The 26,509-nt window shown below is 40.0% G+C and overlaps 1 protein-coding gene and 1 pseudogene across 2 annotated transcripts in view; one reads left to right on the top strand and one right to left on the bottom strand.

The window, feature by feature from the left end:
- TASP1 (taspase 1) overlaps nucleotides 1-26,509 on the bottom strand; it is a 297,011-nt gene that overhangs the window by 101,621 nt on the left and 168,881 nt on the right. The window lies entirely within an intron of this gene.
- LOC307062911 (replication protein A 32 kDa subunit-like) lies at nucleotides 11,329-12,138 on the top strand (annotated as a pseudogene). The gene has a single exon. The product of its transcript is annotated as a replication protein A 32 kDa subunit-like (transcript).

Raw genomic sequence — 26,509 nt, 5'->3', positions numbered from 1 at the left:
CAGATTGCCAACAAACACATGAAAGGATACTCAACATCACTAATCATTAGAGAAATGCAAATCAAAACTACAATGAGGTATCACCTCACACCAGTCAGAATGGCCATCATCAAAAAAGCTACGAACTATACATGCAGGAGAGGGTGTGGAGAAAAGGGAACCCTCTTGCAATGTTGGTGGGAATGTAAATTGATACAGCCACTATGGACAACAGTATGGAGGTTCCTTAAAAAAAAAAAAAAATAGAACTACCATACGACCCAGCAATCCCACTACCGGGCATATACCCTGTGAAAACCATGATTCAAAAAGAGTCATGTACCACAATGTTCATTGCAGCTCTATTTACAATAGCCAGGACATGGAAGCAACCTAAGTGTCCATCGACAGATGAATGGATAAAGAAGATGTGGCACAAATATACAATGGAATATTACTCAGCCATAAAAAGAAAGGAAATTGAGTTATTTGTAGTGAGGTGGATGGACCTAGAGTACGTCATACAGAGTGAAGTAAGTCAGAAAGAGAAAAATAAATATCGTATGCTAACACATATATATGGAATCAAAAAAAATGGTTCTGACAAACCTAGGGGCAGGACAGAATAAAGACGCAGACGTAGAGAATGGACTTGAGGACAAGAGGAGGGGGAAGCGTAAGCTGGGATGAAGTGAGAGATTGGCATGGACATATATACGCTACCAAATGTAAAATAGATAGCTAGTGGGAAGCAGCCACATAGCACAGGGAGATCAGCTTGGTGCTTTGTGACCACCTAGAGGGGTGGGGTAGGGAGGGTGGGAGGGAGACGCAAGAGGGAGGAGATATGGGGATATATGTATATGTATAGCTGATTCACTTTGTTATAAAGCAGACACTAACACACCACTGTAAAGCAATTATACTCCAATAAAGATGTTAAAAAAAGAGAGAGAGGCCAGTAAGGAGAGTCTCAGCAAGCACCTGGGCAGATGGGCAGGCTTGAAGAGTTGCTGTGCCCTCTCATGCATGGGAGCAGCCAAATGATTTCTGTATCCCCAAGAGAAGCAGGGAAGTCACAGAGGGGCCCTCCAGATCTGAAGGAGTCATACAGCTGGGACCTAGGGACACCTCTGCAGCACCCTGCCTGGCTGATGTTCAAAGCCCAGTCCAAGTGACTGCCATTGCCATGGGTGTCAGTGTGAGCAGATGGCACTAGGGACTATGCACCCCTCCCCAACTCCTTAAGTCCCCAAGAAAAGGAGGAAACAGGAATCCCCAAAGCCACTAATGGCATCTTCCTTATGCCAGGCACTTGTTAGGCACTAGTATTAAAGCGATAAATAAAACATAAAAAAATAAAAGAAAACTAATCACAAAGAAAAAGGTGATCTCCAAAAAAAATTTTTTTTAATTAAAAAATTGAACTGGTGGGGGCTTCCCTGGTGGCGCAGTGGTTGAGAATCTGCCTGCTAATGCAGGGGACACGGGTTCGAGCCCTGGTCTGGGAAGATCCCACATGCCGCAGAGCAACTAGTCCCGTGAGCCACAACTACTGTGCGTCTGGAGCCTGTGCTCCGCAACAAGAGAGGCCGCGATAGTGAGAGGGCCGCGCACCGTGATGAAGAGTGGCCCCCACTTGCCACAACTAGAGAAAGCTCTCGCACAGAAATGAAGACCCAACACAGCCAAAAATAAAATAAATAAATTTTAAAAAAGAATGATTGATTATCGATTATTAATTATAAAAAAAATTGAACTGGTAAGTTACATATTCCCAAGCAACAGAAGAGGCCAGAAGGCTAATATCTTAAAGATGCTAAGGCAATAAACAAACAGAAAAAAACCTGTCAACCTAGAATCAGTTAAACTATCATTCTGGAGTGAGGGTGAATAGAAACAGTTTCAGACTTACAAACTCATTTCTTTGAGACTTAAGCTCCCAGCTTACTTCTACTCTGCGCAACACTATACCTTGTCATAATTCTTACTGATTTTAATATCTACTAGATATTAAAATATTAGGTATTACCCAATACCTTAGCTTCTGGATTTTCTGAAATCCTCTCTTCAAATTATCCACACTGCCTTGTAAGTTCACTCCCACGATTCTGCCATAATCAATAACATTAACTTCTCCATAGTCTCAGCTGCAGTCAGCCCACCCCTCCTAACTTTCCAGCTCATCTCTTGACTACTCTAATTTCAACATTCCCTCTACCTCACCAAAAAGTGCCATCCCATTAATTCTGCTGCTTTTGAACTATTCCTCACTGCCCTTAGAGCCTCACTTCCTCCCTTATCCAACTAAAATTCCATGCTTCATCAACTTATACCCTTTCTCCTACTCCTGAAAGCCTCCATGTTTTGCTCACTTCATCAAACTTATCTGGCAAAAGCCCACGCTGGAATATGAGTCAGAATAACTATACGAGCCTGCAACAACAAACAACCCCCAAATCTCAGTGGCTTAACACAACAAAAATATAATTTCTCATTAATGTTATAAGTTGTACCTGGGTCACCAGGGAATGTGCTTCCAACAGTCACTCAGGAACAAACCCAGGCTAATGGAGGCTCCATCATCTATAACTGCACCTCCTGGATCATATCCCCTTCCAGGAGAACGAGAGGGCTACCCAGGGCCACTTTACAGCTTTAGCCTGGAAGTCACACATATCATTTCCACTCTTGTCCACTGGCCAGAAATAGCCACACGGTCTCAGGCAACTGCAATGGGGTGGGGGTGGGGGTGGGGGCTGTGAAACACAGAGGAGTGTATGGATAATGGATATTCAGGGAGCACTACGTTAAATGTCTTTGCAACATCTGACTAAATCCGAATTCCCATGCCTGCACCTGCACAGCTAAACGAGGTGCAGCTGCCATCCTGTGATCAGCGGGTGACATTCATAGGCAGGAAAGCCTACCCATTGAGGAAGGTGGGAGACAAAGGACAGACCCAGGTACCAGACAGCATTGCTGGGTAGCCTGACCAGCCCTAGTCTCCTCCGAGGTGTCTTGTTACATGAGATTTAAAACAAAAGAAAACAAAATCTATCTGTTTAAGCCACTATAATTGAGTTCTCTTTTTTAAGCCCAAATGAATTCTTCTTTTTTTCTTTATTTTGTTAAAATATATATATAACATGAAATTTACCAATCATTTTTAAGTGTACAATTCAGTGGCATTTTTACTCGCATTGTTGTACAATCATCACCACCATCCATCTCCAGAACTTATTCATCTTCCCAAACTGAAACTGTACCCATTCAACAACTCCCCCATTCCCCCTGCCCTCTAGCCCTGGCAACCAAAATACTTTCCATTTCTATGAATTTGACTACTCTAGGTATCTCATGTAAGTGGAATCATACACTTTTGTCCTTTTGTAACTGACTTAATTCAGTTAATATAATGTCCTCAAGGCTCATCCATATTGTAGCATGTTTCAGAATTTCCTTCCTTTTTAAGGTTGAATAATATTCCACTGTATGTACACACCACATTTTGCTTATCCATTCAACCACCAAGCAACATTTGGGGCCAAATGCATTCTTTTTTTTAAAAATAGATCTTTATTGGAGTATAATTGCTTCACAATACTGTGTTAGTTTCTGTTGCACAACAAAGCGAATCAGCCATATGCATACACATGTCCCCGTATCACCTTCCTCTTAAGCCTCCCTCCCACCCTCCCTATCCCACCCCTCTAGGTCAGCGCAAAGCACCGAGCCGATCTTCCTGTGCTATGCTGCTGCTTCCCACCAGCCAACTATTTTACATTCTGTAGTGTGTATATGTCGATGCTACTCTCACTTCACCCCAGCTTCCCCCTCTCACCCCATGTCCTCAAGTCCATTCTCTATGTCTACCTCTGTATTCCTGCCCTGCAACTAGGTTCATCAGTACCATTTTTTTTTTTTTTTTTTTAGATTCCATATATATGCGTTGGTGGGAATGTAAATTGATACAACCACTATGGAAAACAGTATGGAGGTTCTTTAAAAAACTAAAAATAGAACTACCATATGACCCAGCAATCCCACTACTGGGCATATACCCTGAGAAAACCATAATTCAAAAAGAGACATGTACCAAATGCATTCTTAATCTATATAGAGAGCCATTTGCTGGTGAAAGAAAATGGCTCAGAAAACTTTACATTGAAAGAAGATGACTTCTTCCTTTCAAACATACAACTTTGTATTGAGTCAAATACAATTTCTGATAAGTTCATGTAGATGTATTTATCAGACACCATTAGCACAAAGACATGAAAAAGATTATCTGGCTTGATAACGTTTATCTTAACTGAGTTATTTTGGAAAATTCATGATATGTTTAATTTCTACCAAAAACCAAATTTCTTTATAATTTGTTTGAATAAATAAGACTGATTTGATTAAAACAAATCCTTATGATGCCTGAAAACGGAGTCTTAGATATTTAAGAGCCCCTTTTATCCATGTAAGGGACGACCACTTCCCTGAGCCATGTGAAACCACTTCCGCGAGGCCATCGTTAGAGTGCCTATTTGTGGGTTTGTTTAGAATCCAAAAAAAGTTGCCAACTCTGAGGAAACTAGAAGAGTTAATAGAGTATTTTTGTTTTTTCCTCATCTTGATGTTTCCAACAATGCCATCATTTCTCTAGTGAACACTCTGGCCTACATTACAGAAGAGCTTCTATATCTTTACTAAAGGAAAAACCTGAGAATTGTGGGTTAAGCAGCAGGGTTGCCTTCTGTGTTCTATGTATTCAATTTTCTCATTCTCTCATTCATTCTCTCCCTCTCCCTCACCTTCTCCCTCTCCCTCTGTCACACACACACACACACACACACACCCCTCCCTACCTTAAGGCCACAAAGTCCTGTAGAGCAAGGGTTAGTATTTTCTATTCGGCAGTCAGACTGATGTTTGAATCCAGCTGAGTGAGTCTGGGACTCTTTATTTAAGCCTCAGTTTCCTCTACTGTGAAAATGGGGAATGGGAGTAGTAACTACCTCACAAGGACAAAATGAGACAACAGACGTAAAACATTCAGCGTGGGGTTGGGCACTGAGTAAGCACTTCATACTGCAATGGATAATGACTGCCTTAAGAAAAGCCATTAGCTATCACTTTCCTGTCTCTCCTCATCCTATTCTCTGTATTTTGTTTCTGTGAGAACAAGGTGATTCCCAGCTAGCCTGACAATCATCACTGAGAGCCTAGAATACATTTAAAGAGAAGTTCAGCCTTTGACTTGCAATTCTGAAAGCTGTTGCTTCCAAGAAAGCTGAGCTCTCACCTAGGGTCAAAATGATCACGTGGGTAAACCTTTCATTATCAGAACAAAACAAATAATATGATAAAGATTTCACTTAGTTTGGTAGGAAACATTTTAACTGTGGTTATCCAGGGATTATGGGTTATGCACGATCTTTGTTACGCATTCCTTCTGTTATTTTTCCCAATTTCCGTTATAAACGCCTATCTTTCTTTCCCAAGAGGTTCAATGCCCAACATCAATGTTACACTCCTGCATTCACCATACTTTCTCTTCAGGTACAATAGTAAAGGGCAAGGCAGGGTCTCCCATTATGGGATTTGGTCCCATACACTTCACTGCCCTATATCTGAGTTCGTGAAGAATGCTCCAGGTGTTTTATTTCATCCGCCCTCCGTCACACATTTGGTATTTTCACTTCAGCATTAGTGATAGATGCAGCCTTCAAATTAAGATAATTAAAAATATGTAACATAATAGCCCAATAAAGTCATATTGTCAAATCACGTTTTAATTCCAAAAGGTTAAGTGGCAAACTGAAAAGCATTTACAATAAGGACAGAGAAACATGAAAACTTACCAACTCTTGGCTGACATTTAAGATATGTCTTCACTGCATCTCAAGATAATTTTTAATTGTTTAATTGTTTTATCTTCATCTCATTTAGTGGTGGCAGCAGTGGTGGGCATGAGCCAGATTATTACAAAACGAAAATTAAAAGGCCGTTATGTGTCAAGTTTTTAATGTAGGGTTTTAATCTACTGTTTAAATGGTAGAGGATTAGGATATAATTCCTCCAGAGGACCTAAAAATGAGATTAGGATTTTTAACTACAAATCCTAATCCCACAGATCTTTCTCTTCTTCTGGAGACTTTATTTCTTCTAAACCACTCTAACCTCAGTTCTGATACAAAGACCCCCAGAGAGGGAGAGTGAAGCTACATTCACAGGAGAGAAATACCCCACATTCCCAGGCGGCCTGCATCCCAGAGCAGGATCAGCAGGAACAAAAGCTCACATTCAGTACCCCTGGCACACTACCCATCTCCAAGGCTTACTGATGATTTTCAAGTATTTATGTCATCTTATAAATGCTGCCATTCACGCTCGCTGCAGCGAGTGGGCATCTGAAAAATCTTTCAACACATCCCCTGTTAGAAGTCCACAGGGACAGATAAGTAATGAGGAAAGGCCTTTCCAAATCTAAAAGGAAACATTTGGTACTTCAGTTTCCACTATTGCAACATCTCTTTTTCAACAAAGGAATTTATTACACAGTACGTCACCTTTTCCCTGTCAGAGGATTTACTGCCAATTTTGGAGTTGGGTTACTTCTGGTTTTCAAGTCTGTCTTGTGAAATTAAAGAGAGGGCTGCCTTAAAAGTGATAGAACACACGTGATTTCAGTCTTCAGAGTGTCCCCATGGCTATCAAACCTGGAACCTATTACATACAAGAAGAAAACGTAAGGAGCTTTATAAAGAGATGGAATAAGTAGTGAAGATGTCTGATCCAGTCTAGTCCAAAGGGTATGGTCACCAACACACATCTAGTGTCTCCCCAGTATTCAGTTCTCTCTAACCTGTAACCCATCAGCATACTTTGGATATTTACAATAATCTATCAAAAACAACTTAGGCTTTTCTGATTTTTTTTAATAAATAATAAATAACCAATAGAAAAACCAATTTTACAACTATCTCCTAGAGACGTCTCTTACAAACTAGGATGCAATTGATATGTGCTTTAGCCTTTCATAATTATTTAAAATACAGAAAAATATACTAGAATGGTGACAATTAAACAGGAAAATCTCTCATGTAGAGCACAGTGCTAGGCATATGCTAAATATACTAAATGCTTGATATTTATTACTTATTATACTAGTATCAATTTTATTGAGAAGGTATAACCAAACCACAAAAGATTTATCTGAAGAAGCAGTTGCATAAATGGGAAGAATTCCAGTTTTGCGAATGCAAATATTTTCATAGACTGAAACCTGTTTCAAAGAAACTAAGACATACAAACAAACAAAAAAGTTTCAAAAAAAAAATGAGTGTGAAAATCCTTGATCCAATCTGTCACAGCAGTGTCAGATATCTGTGGTTAACAACACAGAGGTGCCCACCCCAAAGCTTGAGTCTCTTCTTCTTTCCCTGGGCCCCTCTCTTTGTCAAAGTCACATCTCAGTGTGGGAACTTATCCAATACTCATGAGCATGAATACAGATGATGAAATAGGATCTTGCTTTCTGGTCTAAATTTTCTCAATTTAGTTATCTAAATACAACACTCTAATCAGGGCACCAGGGACACATGGTCCCAGGCAGCAGAAAGAATCAGAAAAATCACCCCAGCAGGAGTGGTGTTCCTTGGCTACGTTGGAGCCCCTATCGCTACTATTGCATTTGTCTGGAAAACATACTACATGTATGAGCATTAGACTTCTCTCCACTTGAGAACTTCATTAGAGCAGCAGCCATCACAGAAGCAGCACTGCTGGCCATGTTCAGTTGCTGCTCCTGTACAGCTTCTATCTGGATTTCTGTTCCATCAGGGAGGTGAGGGGAACCACCTCCAGCTGTGGAACCTGAAATGAGTCACTTAAGATCTCCGTATCTCAGTTTCTTCATTGGAAAAATAAATGGCTTAGCTTAAATGATTTAAAATTCCTCAGGACAAAATTTTATAGCTGGAAGTACTTTTGGAATTTCAATAACTTTCGGTAAAATTTAGTTAAGAGGCTTGCAATGAACTGACCACTTAGGAGAAAACACTTTTAAAAAGCTGTTAAATCACCATTAACTGATCAACTACCATGTACCTGGGGTTTTCACAAATGTCATCACTTAAAGGCCCTACAAATAACTTGCAAGGAAGGTACTGTCATCCCAATTTGACAAATAAGAAAAGTGAAGTGGAAGAGCTAAGAGTCTAAAATCCAAGTCTTGTAACTCTAATATGCTTGTTTCAAGATAGTCCACCACTGCAGAAATAAGGCTAATATCAGCATGCAAATAAAGGAGATACAAGCAAAGAAAACTCAAAAGCCTCAAAAACCTGAATCCATGATCAAGATCAAAGTAATAATTACCTGCAGATAAGTAGCACAACAAATACTGATACCAATACTTAGGACTGTACATAGCCCTCAATTTTAACCATGACATCCTAAAAACAATCATTAAACAGTCCCAAAGGAATAATGTTAAAAGTGGAGATTTCATTTTGCATAAAACCATAGTGTGCATTTTATGAGTTAAAAAAAAAAAAGCCAAGACATAGCTGTAAACATCTACAATAATGTAGATGTGATGTAATGTAAAATAAATATTTCAGCCCACATATTGATTATATATGGAGTATGAAGCCCACAGACAGAAAGAACATAAGCAAGACAGTTATACTATACTGTAAATTTAACCTATAACTACTAAGCCAGCCAATATATTAAACATTTAATTAATAATTTTCCTAATGACAAAATTTAGAAGTGATTTATGAGGGTGATTTGAATGGCCAGGGCCTCTTTAAAAGCCGAAAAGGGAAGTTTGAGTTGATGTTACATCTCAGTAAATTCCTCTGTACAAAAGAGAGGCAATATATAAATCATTTCATCAGTTTCAAAGCTGTACTCAGAATTTAAAAACAACATTCCGTGTTTAGAGGCCTTGTGAAATAAGATGGAAAAAAAGTGTTAAATCTGTTCACCAGTCATTGCTTATCCCTTTCTCTACTCAACACAGCATCAAGGGTGGTTCTGAGATTGGAGAAAGACAGAAAAGTTCTGAAGGTGGAAAGGAAAATGGTAATCATATTCATTTGTCTAGATCAGAGTAGAAATTAAGGAATAAGAATAAAGAAATGGTCCCAAAGTTTTCCTACCACCAACTAGCATAACCATCATATAAGCAGGTAAAAGAAGGAAAAAGCAAAATAGGTAGACCACATCAAATGAGACATGTAGCAAAGGCAAATAGACAATATAAAATTTAGCATTTTTCAAGGTTTTCATTTAACACTATTATTAAGAAATAATGTTAGTAAAAGAAGGAAATACACACACTTGTATTACTTTTTAACTTTTTATTTTAGCCAAGAAATTTATTTACAATTTTATTCAATTACCTAAGATTATGCTTCCTAATTTCCCCAAAGTTATGGGAAAAAAAGATGTATCTTTGCCTAAAATTAAACAGTTTCAGTCAATACACAGAATTCTCCACGAAAACCCATGCATAGATTCCACAGGGTCCACAAACCCCAGATTAAGAACCCACACAGCTATCATTTTATTTAAACATCTATAAGCATATAGTTATAAACCAGTAGGCTAAACTTTCATTTTGATTTCCAATAAAAATATTTACTGCTGAGACCATGAACTCCATGTGAGAAAGGCAACAGTGACAATATCATGACCCAGAGGCTAACATGGAAGTTACAGTGAAAATAATAAAATTAGGTTATCATATTAGAATCATACCATTTCCTGTTAAAAAGAAATAGGGATCCTTGGGAAAATGACTGGTTCTGAGTCTGGCTAAAGAAGTGACCAAGAGGAGCCTGAAGCATCTTGTTCTACTGAAAAGCAAGGAAGCTCTCAAAGATAGTCACGGCAAAGACCACAGAAGCCAGCTTAAAGCGGCTTCCGTTGACAAGAGATGGAACAACTTTACCAGCAAAAAGAATAAAACGGTTCCAAACCCTTGACCATGTCTTGCAAGCCACCAAAACTGATCACTTGAATTTCCACTTCTAGTTAAGAGGAAGAAATCTTCAAGAGTCTATCACTCCCACCCTAACAACAAAAGCCAACAAAGGCCACCCTAACAACGAGAACCAATAAGCCAGTTAAGCTACAACACTACAGTTTTTTTAAAACTCAGAGAGATAACGATGCAAAAATATCTCAATGAACTAAATTCCCACAAGGGACAAGCCTTTCCTATGACAGAAGAGGCCAATGGCTTTTTTATCACCATTGGGGAAGGGAGAAATGCTACAGACGAGGTTAAGGAGAAACTAGCTGAACTAGTCATTTAACAAACTTTAAATGACCACACTGTGCGCTGATAGGATGAATTAGAATCCAGAGAAGCCCCATTCACTGAGCAAATCTGATTTCACTCATTGACTCCTTCCTGTAGGTCCTCACCAAGAGCAGGGCTTCCTGGTGCGGGGCTGGGGAGCTGAAAGATATCCACACCCTCAGGCACACAGGTCCTCCCTAAGTGTAAAGCAGAAGCGTGCTGAAGGCTGGGAACAGAACAGGAAAGCTAAAAGACAGCCTCCTCCACCTACCTGGATGCATAGAGCTATCACCCAAGGCAAGGCAGTTAAAAAAAAAAGAAAGAAAGAAGAAAAAGGAGGGATAGGGAAAGGGGGAGGGAGAGGGAGAAGGAGAGAAAGACAGAAGTTTCCCCATGATTCCAAAAGCTGACAGGTGAACAATAAATAACATAAAGAGATATTGGCAGTTTTGCTGGTATTCAGATCCCAAGCTCTGCCTAATGGTAAATCCTAATACTAGCATTGAAATATCGAAAGCCAGGAGTGAATTGTATCTACTGCTGCAAGAATACCCAGCCCCAACTCAATTACAAATAACACTGCAGATGTATGTAAAAAGGAGTGTGTCCCTTTTTAGTGGCAAATATTTTCTTCAGTCTTGTCTGTATTCCAAACATAATGTTTAGCATACAATCAATAATTATGAGATAAATGAAAAAGCCAAAAACATGCCCTATAACCAAGAGAAGGAACAGTAAACAGAAGCAGACTACTAATGGCCCAGATGCTGGAATTATCAGATACAAACCTTAAACTAACTAAAATAATTATTTTATGTAACTATCTAATGGAAAAGGTGGAAATTTTCATAAAAATATGGGAAATCTCAGCGAGACAATCTTCAAATATGAACCAAATAGAAACACTGAAATAAAAAATATAGTATCAAAAATGAAAATGCATTCAATGGGCTTAAGAGCAAATAGGAGGAGGCAGTTAGGGGAACCCACCAGGCCGGAACCTTCTGGAACTCTTTCCTGAGAGAATCGTGATGAAGATGTGGACCAGTGGATTTGAAAGCTATAGCAGTCCTCTGAGGGGAGTCGGAGGCTACACACAGTCCCCTGGGGACTTTGGATCACCGACACCTTCCCAAGCCGAAAAGAAATCTAGAGCCCGAGCTCAGCATATTGTACCCTGTACCATATCTCAGCTGTTTTCTGCTACTCTGGTTGATGAAGTGTTCAAAATTGGAAATGTTGAGATTTCATAGGTCACTATTGTGGGGATAATCAGAAATGCAGAGAAGGCTGCAACCAACATTGTTTACAAAACAGATGACATGACGGCTGCGCCCATGGATGTTCGCCAGTGGGTTGACACAGGTGATGCCAGCAGTGAAAACACTGTGGTTCCTCCAGAAACATATGTGAAAGTGGCTGGTCATCTGAGATCTTTTCAGAACAAGAAAAGCCTGGTGGCCTTTAAGATCATGCCCCTGGAGGATATGTATGAGTTCACCACACATATTCTGGAAGTAGTCAATGCACACATGATGCTGAGCAGGTCTAACAGCCAACCCTCAGCAGGGAGAGCACCTATCAGCAATCCAGGAATGGGTGAAGCTGGGAACTTTGGTGGGAATAGCTTCATGCCAGCAAATGGCCTCACTGTGGCCCAGAACCAGGTACTGAATTTGATTAAGGCTTGCCCAAGGCCTGAAGGATTGAACTTTCAGGATCTCAAGAATCAGCTCCAACACATGACCGTAGCCTCAATCAAGCAAGCTGTGGATTTTCTAAGCAACGAGGGACACATCTATTCCACTGTGGATGATGATCATTTTAAATCCACAGACACAGAATAACTGGATCTAACTGGGTACCCGAGATATTTTCCAGTTGGACTTTTTACGCAATCTCTCATCTCCAGCTGTGCATATATTTGGCAGGTTGACTTCTAGGAAGTAGGTTTCACCTATAAAGGGTTTCAATTGACATCCTTTTGAAACTTACTACTCTTCTGTGTTTTTGAAGCTCAGAGGGATATGGGCAACTGACAGGGATGTAAACCAGGGCAAAATTTCTTAAAGAAGTTACAAATTAGTTAGTTACAATATCAGGATAAATGGAATTGGAAGAGGGATGCTACCAAGAGGGTTGGGCGGTATTACTTAAATAATACTCAGGAGTTTTTCTTCCTGAATTGTTTCCTGTTAAGAGCAGGACTAGGGCCTGTCAGCAGAGAGCTAGCCACGAAGCCCACTAACCTCTGCCTGTTTTTGTTCCCCACTTTGGTTATGTGTTGTTACTTTCAGAATTGCACTTTCTTTCATCTTGTCATAATTGCTGCCAAAAGTGTGTTTTTATAAGCATGGGGTTCTAGAAAGGTGGCTTCGTGGGGCAGAGAGAAAGGTACGTGTTTTGTACAAAATAAGTACATTCATATGTTTAATAAAATAGTTCTACTATTGCAGTAACTTGTAAAAATGTTCTTATTTTTTTACACTGTAATAATTAATACTTTATCATCTCAGCTAATTCTGAGATAAGTTAATGAGATGTAACATGCAAATAAAAGTTCTATAACTGCTTTAAAAAAAAGAGCAAATAGGATAGCAAAAGAAAGGATCAGTGAACTTAATAATAGTCATAATAAATTATCCAAACTGAAACATAGAGAGGTAAAGAATGACTAAAAATGGAACAAAGCTCTCCATATCTACAGGATAATGCATACAATGGCAATCCCAGAAGTAGAAAAGAGAATAGGACAGAAGAAATATCTGAAGATATAATGGTTGAGAATCCTCCAAACTTGGGAAATGACATCAACGTAATAACCCAAGGAGCTCAGCAAAGCCCAAAAAGGATAAACACAAAGAATAACAGATTTAGGGACATCATAATCAAACTGCTGAAAACCAAAAATAAAATATTAAAAACAGGCAGGAAAAAAAAAGACATACAAGGGGACAACCATAAAACTTCTCACCAGAAACAGCAGACGGACAATGGAATGACATTTTTAATTACTGAAGGAAAAAACAGTCAATATAGAATTCTCTATGCAGAGAAAATATCCTTCAAAAATAAAGGGGAAATAAAGACATTTCTGATAGAAGAAGATGAGAAGACTCATCATCAGCAGATCTGAACTATAAATATACTAAAGGGCATTCTAAGGAAAATAATACCAGCAGAAGACTGATGTTAGAAATAAAGAGTACCAGAAAGAGAAACTACTTGGGTAAATTTTTTTAAAAAAAACTTTAAAGCTATTAGGCATGTGTGGGTGTGTACATGGGTGTGTAAGTGGGTGTAAATTTCTTTAAAAGACAACTATTTAAAGCAAAAATAAATAATGATGAGATACTGTGGCATTTATAACATAATATGGACATTAAAATATATGCCAAGACCTCAAAGCGTGGGAAAGAAATAATGGATTTATACTGTTAAAAGAATCTTACATTGTTTGTGAAGTAATATATTATTATTCTAAAGCAGACTACGGTAAATTAATGATGCATGTGTAATCTCTAGAGCAACCACAAAAAACATAATACACAAAAGTATAACAAAATGTTAATAGAGAAAAATAAAATGAAATATTAAAAATAACCCAAAGGAAAACAGGAAAAGAAGAACAGAGGAACAAAGAAAACAAAGAACAAATAGAAAACAAAAAGCGAGATGGTAGATTTAGCCCAATCATATCAATAATTACATTAAGTGTAAATGGACTAAACACTCCATGTAAAAGGCTCAGATTATCAATGTGCATTAACTTTAAAAGGGGAGGGACTCAGTTTGTTTATAAGAAACATACTTTAATATAAAGACAAGGTAGACTAAAAGTAAAATGGGTGGAAAATAATATACCAGACAAGCACTAAACATAAGAAAGCTGGTGTGACTATATTAATGTTAAGCAAAGTAAATATCAAAACAAAGAAGACTATCTAGAGATAAAGAATATTTTGTAATAATAAAAGTATCAATTTGTCAATACATGATGAAGTATTAAAAGTTAACATTTTTTTTTAATTTTACAGAGCAACTATATGGACAAATACTACGGAAACATAATATTTAGTGAAAGAAGTAAATCACAGAGGACCATATACCATATAATACCATGTTCCTACGGCTCAATAAAAAATCATAAAATTAAACAATATACTGCTTCGAGATACACACATATGTGATTAAACTTTTTTTTTAAGCAAAAAAAAAAAAAAAAAAAAAAGCATACACAAAATTCAGGATTGTAGTTATCTCCAGAGAAGACGCACGGGTTTGGGAAAGAATAGAAAAGGATAGAGTACTATTACTAGTGTTCATTTTTAAGCTAATGATAAGTTCAAGGAATTTGATTTCATTTTGTTTCATAACTTACATATATAGTACATTATTTTATATATATCCAATAATGCAATTTTTAAAAACTTATTTCTTAAGAAAAAAAAAGATACAATTCATCAATATCCACCAAAATCCTTAAAAATGGCAATTCCTTTTGAGTCATAAAGTATATTTCTAGGAATTTATGGTATACAAAAGCTATGTACAAGACAATCACTGTTTTTAGAACAGAAAAAAAAAAAACACCAGGAAATAACCCACTGGTCATTCTAACAGACTAAAACAACCATAGAATAGAATTTTATGCAGCTATTTAAAAATAATTCAGTTACTATTTAAATCACTACCTTAAGAGTTCGTAAATTCCTAAACTGCGTAAGTTAAACTGGGGGTACTTACCTGGACAATCATGGATTGTCCAGCTAGGGATTCCATGAAATTTTTCTAGAATTGTGTGTACACTTATGCAGGTAACTGTGTTCACATGCATGTTTCTAGGGAGAGAGTCCATAGCTTTTAGGTTCTCAAAGAGAATAGTTACTCCAAAAAAACAGTTATTAAGGTAGTTAGTCTTAAAGATGGCTCCCAATGAACAAAGCTGCCCAGTATTCACACTCATATGTAATCCCCTCCCACGATGAATCTGGATTGACCCTGTGATTCACTTTACCTAATGCAATGCCAGTCCCAGGCCTAAACCCTCAAGAGGCTTGATAGCTTTTGCTTTTGTACTTTGAGTGTCCTGAGCGACCATGTAAGAATCCAGCTGCCTTGAGGGAGAGGCCACATTACAGCAGGATTAGCCCTGATACTACATGGGTAGCCAGCAAGGCCAAAACACCCCAGCAAACCAGCTGAGTCCAACCTTCTGGTTGTGCCCACCAAACACCTGGTTAAGCCACTATCTGAACGCAGCCACATGAGAATCCCCAAGCATAACTAGCAAAAGAACCATCCACTTGAGAACCAGTTAACACATATAATCATAAGAAATAAGAAAAGGGTTATTCTTCTAAGTCACAGAGTTTGGAGGTGATTTGTTTAACAGCAATAGGTAGCTAAACAGCTACACACTGCTAGTTCAGACTGAGTAACCTCACCTAAGAACCTAATATTTTGCAATATGATGGCTGAAACAAAAATCAGCAGCTATCCATCAGAGGATACAATATCATTCCCCAGTCCTCTGTGCAATTCCTGTCCATGCACACACACACACGCCATTTATATAACAGCTTCATTGAGTAAAAACAACTTTACTTTGAGTTCATGTACTTTATTTACATAGGTCCTTTTATTACACATAAATGAAACATAGATCAAGCAACTAACTTTGCCCTTATATTAAATGAGATGAAAAGAAGTAAGACCCTCACATGACCCCTCATTTAAAATATTACAGTGGTAGGGACTTCCCTGGTGGCACAGTGGTTAAGAATCCACCTGACAATGCAGAGGACATGGGTTTGATCCCTGGTCCGGGAAGATCCCACACGCCACGGAGCAGCTAAGCCCGTGCGCCACAACTACAGAGCCCGTGTGCTAACTACTGAAGCCTGTGCGCCTAGAGCCTATGCTCCACAACAAGAGAAGCCACTGCAATGAGAAGCCCGTGCACTGCAATGAAGAGTAGCCCTGGCTCTCCGCAACTAGAGAAAACCTGTGCGCAGCAATGAAGACCCAACGCAGCCAAAAATAAATCAAATCAAATAAATAAATTTATAAAAATAAATAAAATATTACAGTGATTACTTACGTAAATCATTTTCCTTCCCTCTGGACTAAAAAAGAACAACAAAGTAGACTGAGGTTCCAAGAACACACATTTGAAAGGTATTTTATAATGCCAATAAAATAGCATTGTATTATGTCATAGTAGGACAATTACAATGCTTACTGAACAGAAATACTTTCTCTTTATTAATTTCCACAATAATCTTGCAAATGATACTTGAGAGGCACCCAGATTCAAGCAGAACCAGGAATCCTGTCCCAGAACCAAGAAGCAAAGCAGAACATAAACAATATGAAAACAGCCAGATCCCATTTCATCTATTCAATTTGAGTGAAATGAAGATATAAACAAACTTTGTGGTGGCATGGTGCTTTTTTTTTTTTAATCTACTGCATTTGATTTTTCAAAACAAAAACATCCATTTTCCACAGCCAGCTTTCTGTTAGCCACAAATAATGGCAAGAGGCATAGCTCTGGTAAGGACAGATTTAAATGACAACTACATGTTTTTAACTCTCTAGATACCTACCTATACCATCGCTAGTACAACAAGAGCTGGTTACGTTTCTATTTGCCCCCTCTACTTCTGCACATTTCTCTACTGTCATTGAGTGAAGACTGTTCAGATTCTTTCGGCACTCAGGCACTGTTGGACTTCTCTAAACCTCAGTTTTCTCATTTGAAACTGAGAATCATTATGTAAAAAGTACTTAGCACAGTGCCTGACCATAGTAAATGCTCAACACGTGATCCGTTTAGCAGGATACTGGTGGTCACTCACACAGCATGTATTTCCTTCTCGGGTCCTAACAGAATCCTGATCTTGTTCTGCTTTCTACCCCCACCCCTGCCCACAGTCATGAACATGACCTAAGGGCATATCCTGTACTCATGACTGGTTCATGGGTAATCCCTTTTGTCAGTAAGTAGCTCAGGAATGGGCATGTGACCCAACATTAGTCAATCAACAAAATGCAAAAAGTCAGCTGGGGAGCGTCTGAGAAGTGTTCCTCACTCCTAGAAGAGAGCTACACAAAGAGACTGTTTTTCCTTCCTCGAGAGATTTCATGTGATGAGTTTTTCTGGCAATGCAATAGCCGTTCTGCCATCAGCCTGAAGAAGAGGCCAGCAACAATGACAGCATAGCAAGCAAGGGACGTGGAGAACTGGATACTTGATGTCAGCAATGGAGCCTTGAACCAACCAACCCTGCAGTCCACCTACCTTGGAACCTCCTCCTTTGTGAAACCACTGCACTCTTTGTTGTTGAGCCAGTTTGAGTAGTGATTTCTGTTACCTAGAGCTCAAAGTACTCTAATTACCACAATCATGGAAGCGTGTGAAAACTGCAATGGATTTTATCGAAACCAAACTAAACTAAAATTAAACCACCCTTTTCTTTAGAGCAGAGCTCTCAGCATGAACGTTTAAAGCTCTTAAACAAGCAGGAGCACTAGCCCTGGTTTTCCAATGTGGAACAATTAAGTCATTTTGCCAATCAGAATCTGTTTGACAGTTCTTCAAAATATGCAAAGGGTTACTGAGTTCAAGTCAACAGACATTTATTGAGTACCAACCATATCTTTAAGGCACCAGCTTCTTCCTCAAGGAGCTCTCAGGCTTTATAAAGGGGAACAACCATAAATGGTACATGCGCTACCTCATGGCACCACTGACCACGAAGGGAGTAAATCTTTGGACTGGGCAAGGGAAGCAGGGAGGGTAGGAGGGAGGCTGAAGAAAAGAAAAGACACTTGAGCTCAACCTTGAACGATGAGTCAGGCTTTTCCAGGTGTGATAAGGATGGAAGGCATTCTAAACAGGAGCAGAAAGAGAAACATGCACTCTTTCCTCAAGAAATTGTGCTAAATTGTTTATATTACAAAGACAGATATAAAGAAATGAAGTAAATGATGATATCTAGGACTTGCTAATGAGAGTTGCCCAGACTTGAAGATCAAAATAAAACTTACCTGTGCAATGCACATAGTGAGTTCTGAAACAAATCCGTGAACTTGATGACAGGGACAGGGTCTAACCTACAAAAGTTGTGCTGAGAAAAGCCCAGGGCTGTGCACAAATTCAAGTCTGTTGTGCTAATGCTTATTCCAGATGCAAACAGGCTACAACTCTAATGTGAAAGGCTCTAAAGAAGGAATTGCTACTAAGATGTGAAATGAAATCAAAACTGATAAGACAAATCAGATGAATGAAGACGTGTAAGACAAATATATGAAAAATATTTCCATTAAGAATATTATGTCTCAGACTTCCCTGGTGGTGCAGGGAATCCACCTGCTAATGCAGGGGACACGGATTTGAGCCCTGGTCTAGGAAGATCCCATATGCCGCAGAGTAAATAAGCCCGTGCGCCACAACTACTGAGCCTGTGCTCTAGAGCCCGTGAGCCACAACTATTGAAGACCACGTGCCTAGAGCCCATGCTCCACAACGAGAGAAACCACCACAATGAGAAGCTCGTGCATCGCAACGAAGAGTAGCCCCCGCTAGGCTCAACTAGAAAAAGCCCACGTGCAGCAACAAAGGCCCAACGCAGCCCAAAAATAAATAAATAAAATAAAATAATTTAATAGAAAAAATATGTCTCTATATTCCACTAAATCTATGTTAACATTATACAGAAAGCTTAACAAGTAAAGCAGAGGCAAATCTAAATTTTAAGGATAAGGGAGAACTCATATGCAAGAAATCTCAGTAAGTCTTAAATCCTTATTGTCCTCTGACATGAATTTTACTATCTATCTTACCTACATGGGGCAAATATCCTTCTGTATTTCTGAGAACAAATCATCACATCATCCTAGCAGAATTCAATCAGAAGCTTATTATTCTATCATCAATATTAGTAAATAATGATTATTATGATAGATTATAACACATACAATTTACCAGGAAATTATGAAGAACCATGAAAACTTTCTCATTTATGGCTAGAATACAGAGAAATAGATGGGGAAAACAGAACTCCTCAGTATTACAAAACATACAACACCGAATCCCAGCTAACAGGAGGTGCAATGGTACAAAGTGATAACATCAGTGATAATTAGCATATCTGTATGTCTCTCCTCCATAAAGAAAGATGCTCCAGTCCTGGTGGGAGCAGGTGGACACACCCTTCCAACCTGCTCCCTCCATTATGATTCCAGCCCAAGTCTGATTTCCAAGCCCATGATATCCCATACCCCAAAACCACCTCTGGAGTGCACCTGCTCTTCCATTCAATGTGGGTGCACCTGCTCTTCCATTCATGCAGACCTGAAATAACAACTCTGGAATTTTAAAGAACTCTCTAATTCTTTCCTGTCTAACTCATATTTTTTTAAATGACTATCCATGTTTTCTACTAGCCAATGCTTGTTAAAAAATTTTTTTTCTCAAAGACAAAGACAAATACAAGAAACAAGTAAATGTACTTTTTCATGATATGAACAAAACATTCTGAAAATAAAAATGTAAGGTATCCTTTGGTCATGACGTGTTATACTATGGGCTCAATCATGCTGTGATTCACTAATGAGAACCATGACATGTATTCAATAACAAGCTAATAAAAATGCAAACTGACTCCTTCTACATTTTACACTTCAGTGTCTCCACTTTTTCTCCATGATTCAACAATAAATCTTTTGGCCCAAATTAACCAGCCACCATGGACAGAGCTGGTTAAAATAAAACACATTTGATTCGGCATTCTGCCTTTCTAACCCGTCTATCAGTACATTTTAGAGTTAGCAGGTTGTTTTCTCCACTTCTGTTTGCAACACGAACTTGGTTAATTTGTATCAGGGTTAGGTGTATCCCAGATGAGTCAGGAAAGCTAACATCATTCCTGCCAGCACCATAATCCTGACTCAGTGGTCTCTATCCATGCTAGCCCATAGGTCACTCGTTAACTATCTGTTAAAGCTCTCAGGGATACCTAGGGTCAAGAATATACACCAGATCTCCTTAGCTTTAGATCCACCAGAACACGATGAGAGAAGAGACTGGTAAATTGTATGGGGTGAGTGTTATAGGCAAGGCACAGGTGGGGACTGCACCACTTCACCCATCAAAATGGTGTCTTGCTACTTAAAGTATGATGTATGGACCTGCAGCACTGGCATCACTCGGGAGCTTATGAAAAATGCAGACTCCCAGACCCACTGGATCATAATCTGCATTTTAACAGGTGATTCATACATACTAAACGTGAAAAGAATGGGTGTTTAAAAAAAAAGAACCTGAGAAACTGTTTCTGAAGATACATCATTGAGATTATTATCCCAAATAACTCTCAGAAATAGAAAGCCTAAACCAAAGTTTGGGTGTAAACACCCATGTGCCTTACACTGAAAATATCCAGGGAAACCTTAAGAGGAACCAAAGGTCCAGCTTCAAGCATCTGAGAGCCGAAGGCCTGAATTCCCTGAGTATCGTTTTTTCATAACAGCTTGCAACATCAGACATACTATGTACCTTCAGAAAGTGATGAGTTATACCATGTACAACCTTCATAGCAACAAATTATCAATTTACAAAACTCAAAGTCAACATATTGTGCCTCACAGTCATTTAAGCTGGCAGGACTTTAAAGTACACACAAATCTGAAGTAATGCGTTGGAAATATATGATTTATGTTAAACAGTGTACTGGAATTTAAACATTCGTATGCTTCACCAAGCCCTATTCCCAGCCAATCAGTTCACTTATCAGCTTACACAGACACTTCCAACATATACTGCCCAGCTAAATTTAATATTTAAAAAATTTTAAGACCTTTCTGTGTATTTTTAAAAATAAATCTTATTTCAAGTAAATCTCCTGAGCTGCAAAAATACCACCACCACCACAACAAAATAATACCCCAAACAGCCCTGTGCTATAAAAGGCGCTGCTGGTATTGAGAGAACTCTGCCTCTAACAAGAACCTTCTACAGAGCGAATGAAGATGGCAAAGCCACGAAGGCCTTCGGTCCAGTAAGGAACACGAAGCAGCGTGTCAGAAAGAAATTGTTTTTCTGCTCCTTTTGATGGGTTATGCTTTCAAGTCAGGAAATGAGAAACAGGTGTGCCAGAGGGCACACACAGCCTCACTCCACACTGAAAAACACGCGTTTTCAATTTGCAAACATGAAAGGGACTCCTGTTGAATGAAAGAAGAAATGAAAACCCAGCTCTGTTTCTGCGAACCATATGAAGGCAGCTCAGAAAGGCTTTGACAAGTTGTTCAACTTCCTCCCTCTCCGACTGACAGCAGGTAGTGCTCGACAATGGGAAGGAAAAGGCATTCTTTCAAGTGAGAACAATCAAAGGGAGAATTACATGAAGGATCAGAGCGCTGGCATTTTAACCCATCACTTGATCTTATGCTTCTGTTTCTACCATTTCTTTACCTTGGGTTTTAAAATTAGAAGTCTGTTCTTTCACCAAACAACAACAAAGCAATGCAAAATAAGTATCTGGCAAAAAAAAAAAAAAAAAAAAAAAAAGCTGAGAAAGTACAAACATCAAAAGAACATCTTGGAGCTCACTTGATCCGCAGTAACCCAAGTCTACAGCATCTTTCAGAGAAAGACTTACTTTTCTTCATGATGTCCTGAGCTCTCCTGGGGCGCCAGAGACATTTCGGTGGGGATATGAGTGTCATGGGTGGTGCTAAGCATAAAAGCAATGGGTTTGGGTGGGACTTTGGAGAGAGGGTGTGTGGCAGGAAGGGAGAGGTACTAATGGCAGCAACAAGAGTCAGGTGCCAGGTGCACTGAGGTCCCTTTGGGAGGCACTGTGGGGCACATCCCTCAGGTGTGGGGTGCAGCAGAGCCTGGTTCAGGGCAGCAAGCCTTTATTACAGCCAGCATTTCAATGTATTTCTATACTGGCAAGAAACTTCCTTGTATCATCAAGTAAGGCCATAGATTTCATGTCCTTCAAGGACAGGGACTGTCTTTTTTATCACACCCAGACACTAGAGCACAGGATAAGAGCCTCTAAAATAGCTTGAGAGCAGTTACAAGTCTTCTTCCATAAAAGCAAAATGCCTGAACTCGTGTTATGTGGGAAAGACATCCTTCATATCCTTTAAAATTATGTTTTGAAGAATATATAACGAATCATAAAAATGTTCGTTATATAATGTAAAGGGACAAAGATTAACAGAAGCTAAATGATATTGTCGTTTTTGTTTTATCTATCAGAAATCTACCAAAAAATATTAACACGCTATCACAGCATAGCAAAATTATCAGTTTCATTTTCCAATTTCTTTTCAATAACCATGTGTTATTTCACAATCAGGGGAAAATCTACTCATTTAAAACATCCAAGATACATGATAACCAAAGCTGTCACACTGAACTGGTTTCCTAGGAAATAACCTAGCAAAATTCAGAACCATCAGTGACCTTAGTTAACTAAAAAGCAGGAAATAATATATTAATAGTTCATCAGATACGAAGTGACTTAATGAGAGTAAGCAACAGTCCTGGAATAGAATTCTCCTCTCACATAACTAGTTTTGAGAAATGTGCTGGGAGTTTATCTACTCTGTTATCTGTAAATGAACAATATTTCTTCCCCACCCACACTAACCGATCAGTCCAAAGAGTCAAATGCTTTTAAGATGATGATGTTTACAAATATTTTAGGGTTTTATCTATGCTCACATCTAGAAGTCATAAATCACATAAAAATATTTCTCACAGTATCATTCCCAACCCTACGTATTAAAACCCAAATGATTTCAGCCTAAGTGGCTGCCCTCTAAGAATCTTGTCGAGTGTGAAAGATTATGAAGTTTATTGTTTCATAAAGACAAGAAGCTTCTGAGAAGCCACACTGTCAGCCATGTAAGTGAGAAAGAGGACGGCCTAGGAAGGCATATAAAGGAGGCAGAGTGGGCTGAAGAGCCTGGATCCCACCCAGCAGAACTAACAGCAGCATACTGAACCCCTTGACCACTCTCGCCTCTCTCTGCCTGAATCACCGCTCATCATTCCAGATCGACCTCAAAGACGAAAGCTCTGTCTTCATCTATCTTCCAAAACAATGAGCATCTCCCTCCTCAAAAGGGTTCCCACTTCATACAAAAGAAAATTTAAATACTTAGTCAAGGCCATCCAGAGAGCACCCAATAAGACCCCAAGTTAAGATCCGCACACTTTGCACTCACCCCTCTTCTTCAGGGATCCTCTGTTCTCATCAGAACACACTGCTCTCAACCCTGCACTTACCTTCCTCTCAGCCCTGACTCATCTGGGCTTGACCTAATGCACTCTACCTGTTATGGATTGATTGTTGTGCCCCCCGGCAAATCCCTATGTTGAAGCCCTAACCCCCAAGGTGATGGTGTCTTTGGGGTGGTAATTAGGGTTATATGAGGTCATGAGGGTGCCCCCCACCCACGATGGGATTAGTGTCCTTGTAAGAACAGGAAGAGAGACCAGAGCTTGCACCCTCTTGTGCTCCCTCTCTCCCTCCCTCCCTCTGTGTCTGTGTGTCTCTCCCCCTCTCTCTCTTCCTCTCTCTGTCTCCCCCCACTCTCTCCCCACCATGTGATGACACAGCAAAAAGCTGGCCAGCTGCAAGCCAGGAGGAAAACTCTCACCAGGAACTGAATCTGCTGGCCCACGATCTTGGACTTCCCAGCCTCTAGAACTTTGAGAAATAAATGTCTGTTGTTTAAGCCACACAGTCTATGGTATTTTGTTATAGCTGCCTGAGCTGACTAAGACACCAGCCCAATGTATTTATTTGTTCATATTTATTCACATCAATTCATTCAACAAACATCAGAGGCTCTATCTGATGAGCACCATTCACACATCAGTGAGGAAAGCTGAGGAAAATCCCAATCCTCATGCAATTTTATAGTAGAGTGGGGTAGAAAACAAAGATAAAATGAACAGACAAAAGATATAAATTGTTAGACATGATACATTCTGTGGGAAAAAATAAAACATGGGAGGGGGATAGGGAATGTTGGCTGAGGGAAGAGTTACATGTTTAAGATGGGGTGCTCAAGGAAGATCTCAGTGAGAAGGTGAATTATCTGAATCAAGAGCTGACGAGGTGGGGGCAGGGGCATAAGATATGAAGGGTAGAGAGTTAAAGGGAAAGGAAGGACTCAGGCAAAGGCCCTAAGGTGGGAGTGTGCCTGGCATGCCTGAAGCATAGCAAAGCAGGTGAACGAGCAGGGGAAGAAAAGCAAGAGCTGCAGCCTGAGGGGAAGGGGGCCAGCACCCTGTATAAGGCCTTGCAGGCCCTGAGTAAGGGCTTCGGCTCTTCTGAGTAAGATGGGACACGTTGGACAGTTCAAAGAGGAGGTATGACACATGATTTGAGTTAGGTTTGAACATATTCCTTCAAGAGTTGTTGAAGGGCTTCCCTGGTGGTGCAGTGGTTGAGAGTCCGCCTGCTGATGCAGGGGACACGGGTTCGTGCCCCGGTCCGGGAAGATCCCACATGCCGCGGAGCGGCTGGGCCCGTGAGCCATGGCCGCTGAGCCTGCGCGTCCAGAGCCTGTGCTCCGTGGCGGGAAAAGCCACAGCAGTGAGAGGCCCGCGTACCACCAAAAAAAAAAAAAAAAAAAAAAATTGTTGAGAACTGAATAAAAGGGAAAAGGAGCAGAAAACAAGGGACTAGCTATGGGGCTCCTGCAATAACCCAGATTAGAGATGCAGCACGTTGAATCTGCCGATAGCAGTGAATGTGCTAAGAAGTCATTGGATTTTAAATATATTTAGAGAGGAGAGTAGACAGGGTTTGTTGCTGGAGTGGATTGGGTGAGATATAAAAGAAAACAGGGTCAAGCATGACTCTAAGATTTTGGCCTGAACCAATGGGAGGCTGGAGGTGCCATTTGCTGTGTGAAGAATCAGGTGGGGACAGAGAGGGCAATATCTTGCCTATTACATGTACAGGTGGGGGCTTTGAACAAGCAGTTAAAAAACTGAGTTCTGGGGAGAGGCCCAGGGTGGAGATTAAAATGTGGGTGTCAGCATATATATGGTACTTAGTCATTCGACTGGATGAGAACACCAAGGCAGTGGGTATTCAAAGACAAAGAAAAGGTCAAGGACTAGGCCTCAGGGTACTCCAACACTGAAAGGTCAAGAAGATGAGAAAATTAACAAAGGAGACTGAGAAGCAGCAGCCAGTGAGGCAGGAAGAAGACCAGTTGAGTTTGATCAAAAATAGTATTTCTGGGGAAGCAAGTCATTCAAGCAACTGTGTCAAATGCTGCTTACAGGACTAAGGGATGACACTGGCTTTTGGAGGTGACTGTTAATCTTGACAAGAGCACGTCAGTAGAGTGGTGGAGGAGGACGCCTGACTAAAGTATATTTAAGAGTCAATGAGTGGAAAGAACTAAGAAAAATAATAGACCTCGAGTACAGAGAGCTCCTTGAAGAGTCACCTTGAAAGTTGCTGAAAAAACAGGGAAGAGAGTGTTGGAAGGGAAGCCAAACCCCTAGGTGACCTGCACCCAGGGTCCAGAGTAGAACAGGGCTCTAATTCATAATCAAGAGACTAAACCACCAAGAGCGCTTGTGACATACAGAGAGTACTAAGGAGAAATAATGGATACTCTTACAAAGGAAGCAGAAGCACAGATTCCTGCCTGCCTCCCCATCCCATCTGGGCCCCCAGACAGCAGTGACCACAGGGCACATGTCAATGTCCCAGCAGTGGTGTCCCACTGGCTCTTGTGTCATGTGACTCGCAAGGAAGGCTGCCTTGTGCCATCCTGACAAAGGAACCTGGGAAGGAGCTTTGCAGCACAGACTCGTTAGACAATCTCCCACAGAGGGGCAGAGGAAGACCTGTGGCTGCCTGTTAGGTGGAAGAATCAAGAAGGGGTGACTTACCTCCCAGCCCTTGAGGAGGAGACTCCAATCACTGGCTCAGAAATATCAAAGCAAGAGCCTGGCCTCATTCTTTGCATTTTTTATCCCATCCACCTTTGAAGCTACTCTTAGCAAGCCGTGGCCACACCCTCACTACCCTCTGATTTCTGGATCAGCCAAGACCTGGAAAATCAAAGAACCTAGAAAATCAGAAATCACTGGGTCTCCTATTGGGTAGCAGACCTTTCTCCATGCAGAAGCCTATGTCTTCTGATCTCTAGTCAGCT

The sequence above is a fragment of the Hyperoodon ampullatus genome, assembly GCF_949752795.1.
Source record: "Hyperoodon ampullatus genome assembly, chromosome: 14".
Taxonomy (NCBI): Eukaryota; Metazoa; Chordata; class Mammalia; order Artiodactyla; family Ziphiidae; genus Hyperoodon; species Hyperoodon ampullatus.
Note: the sequence above shows the minus strand (reverse complement) of the source record. Positions and strands in the feature narration are given on the sequence as shown.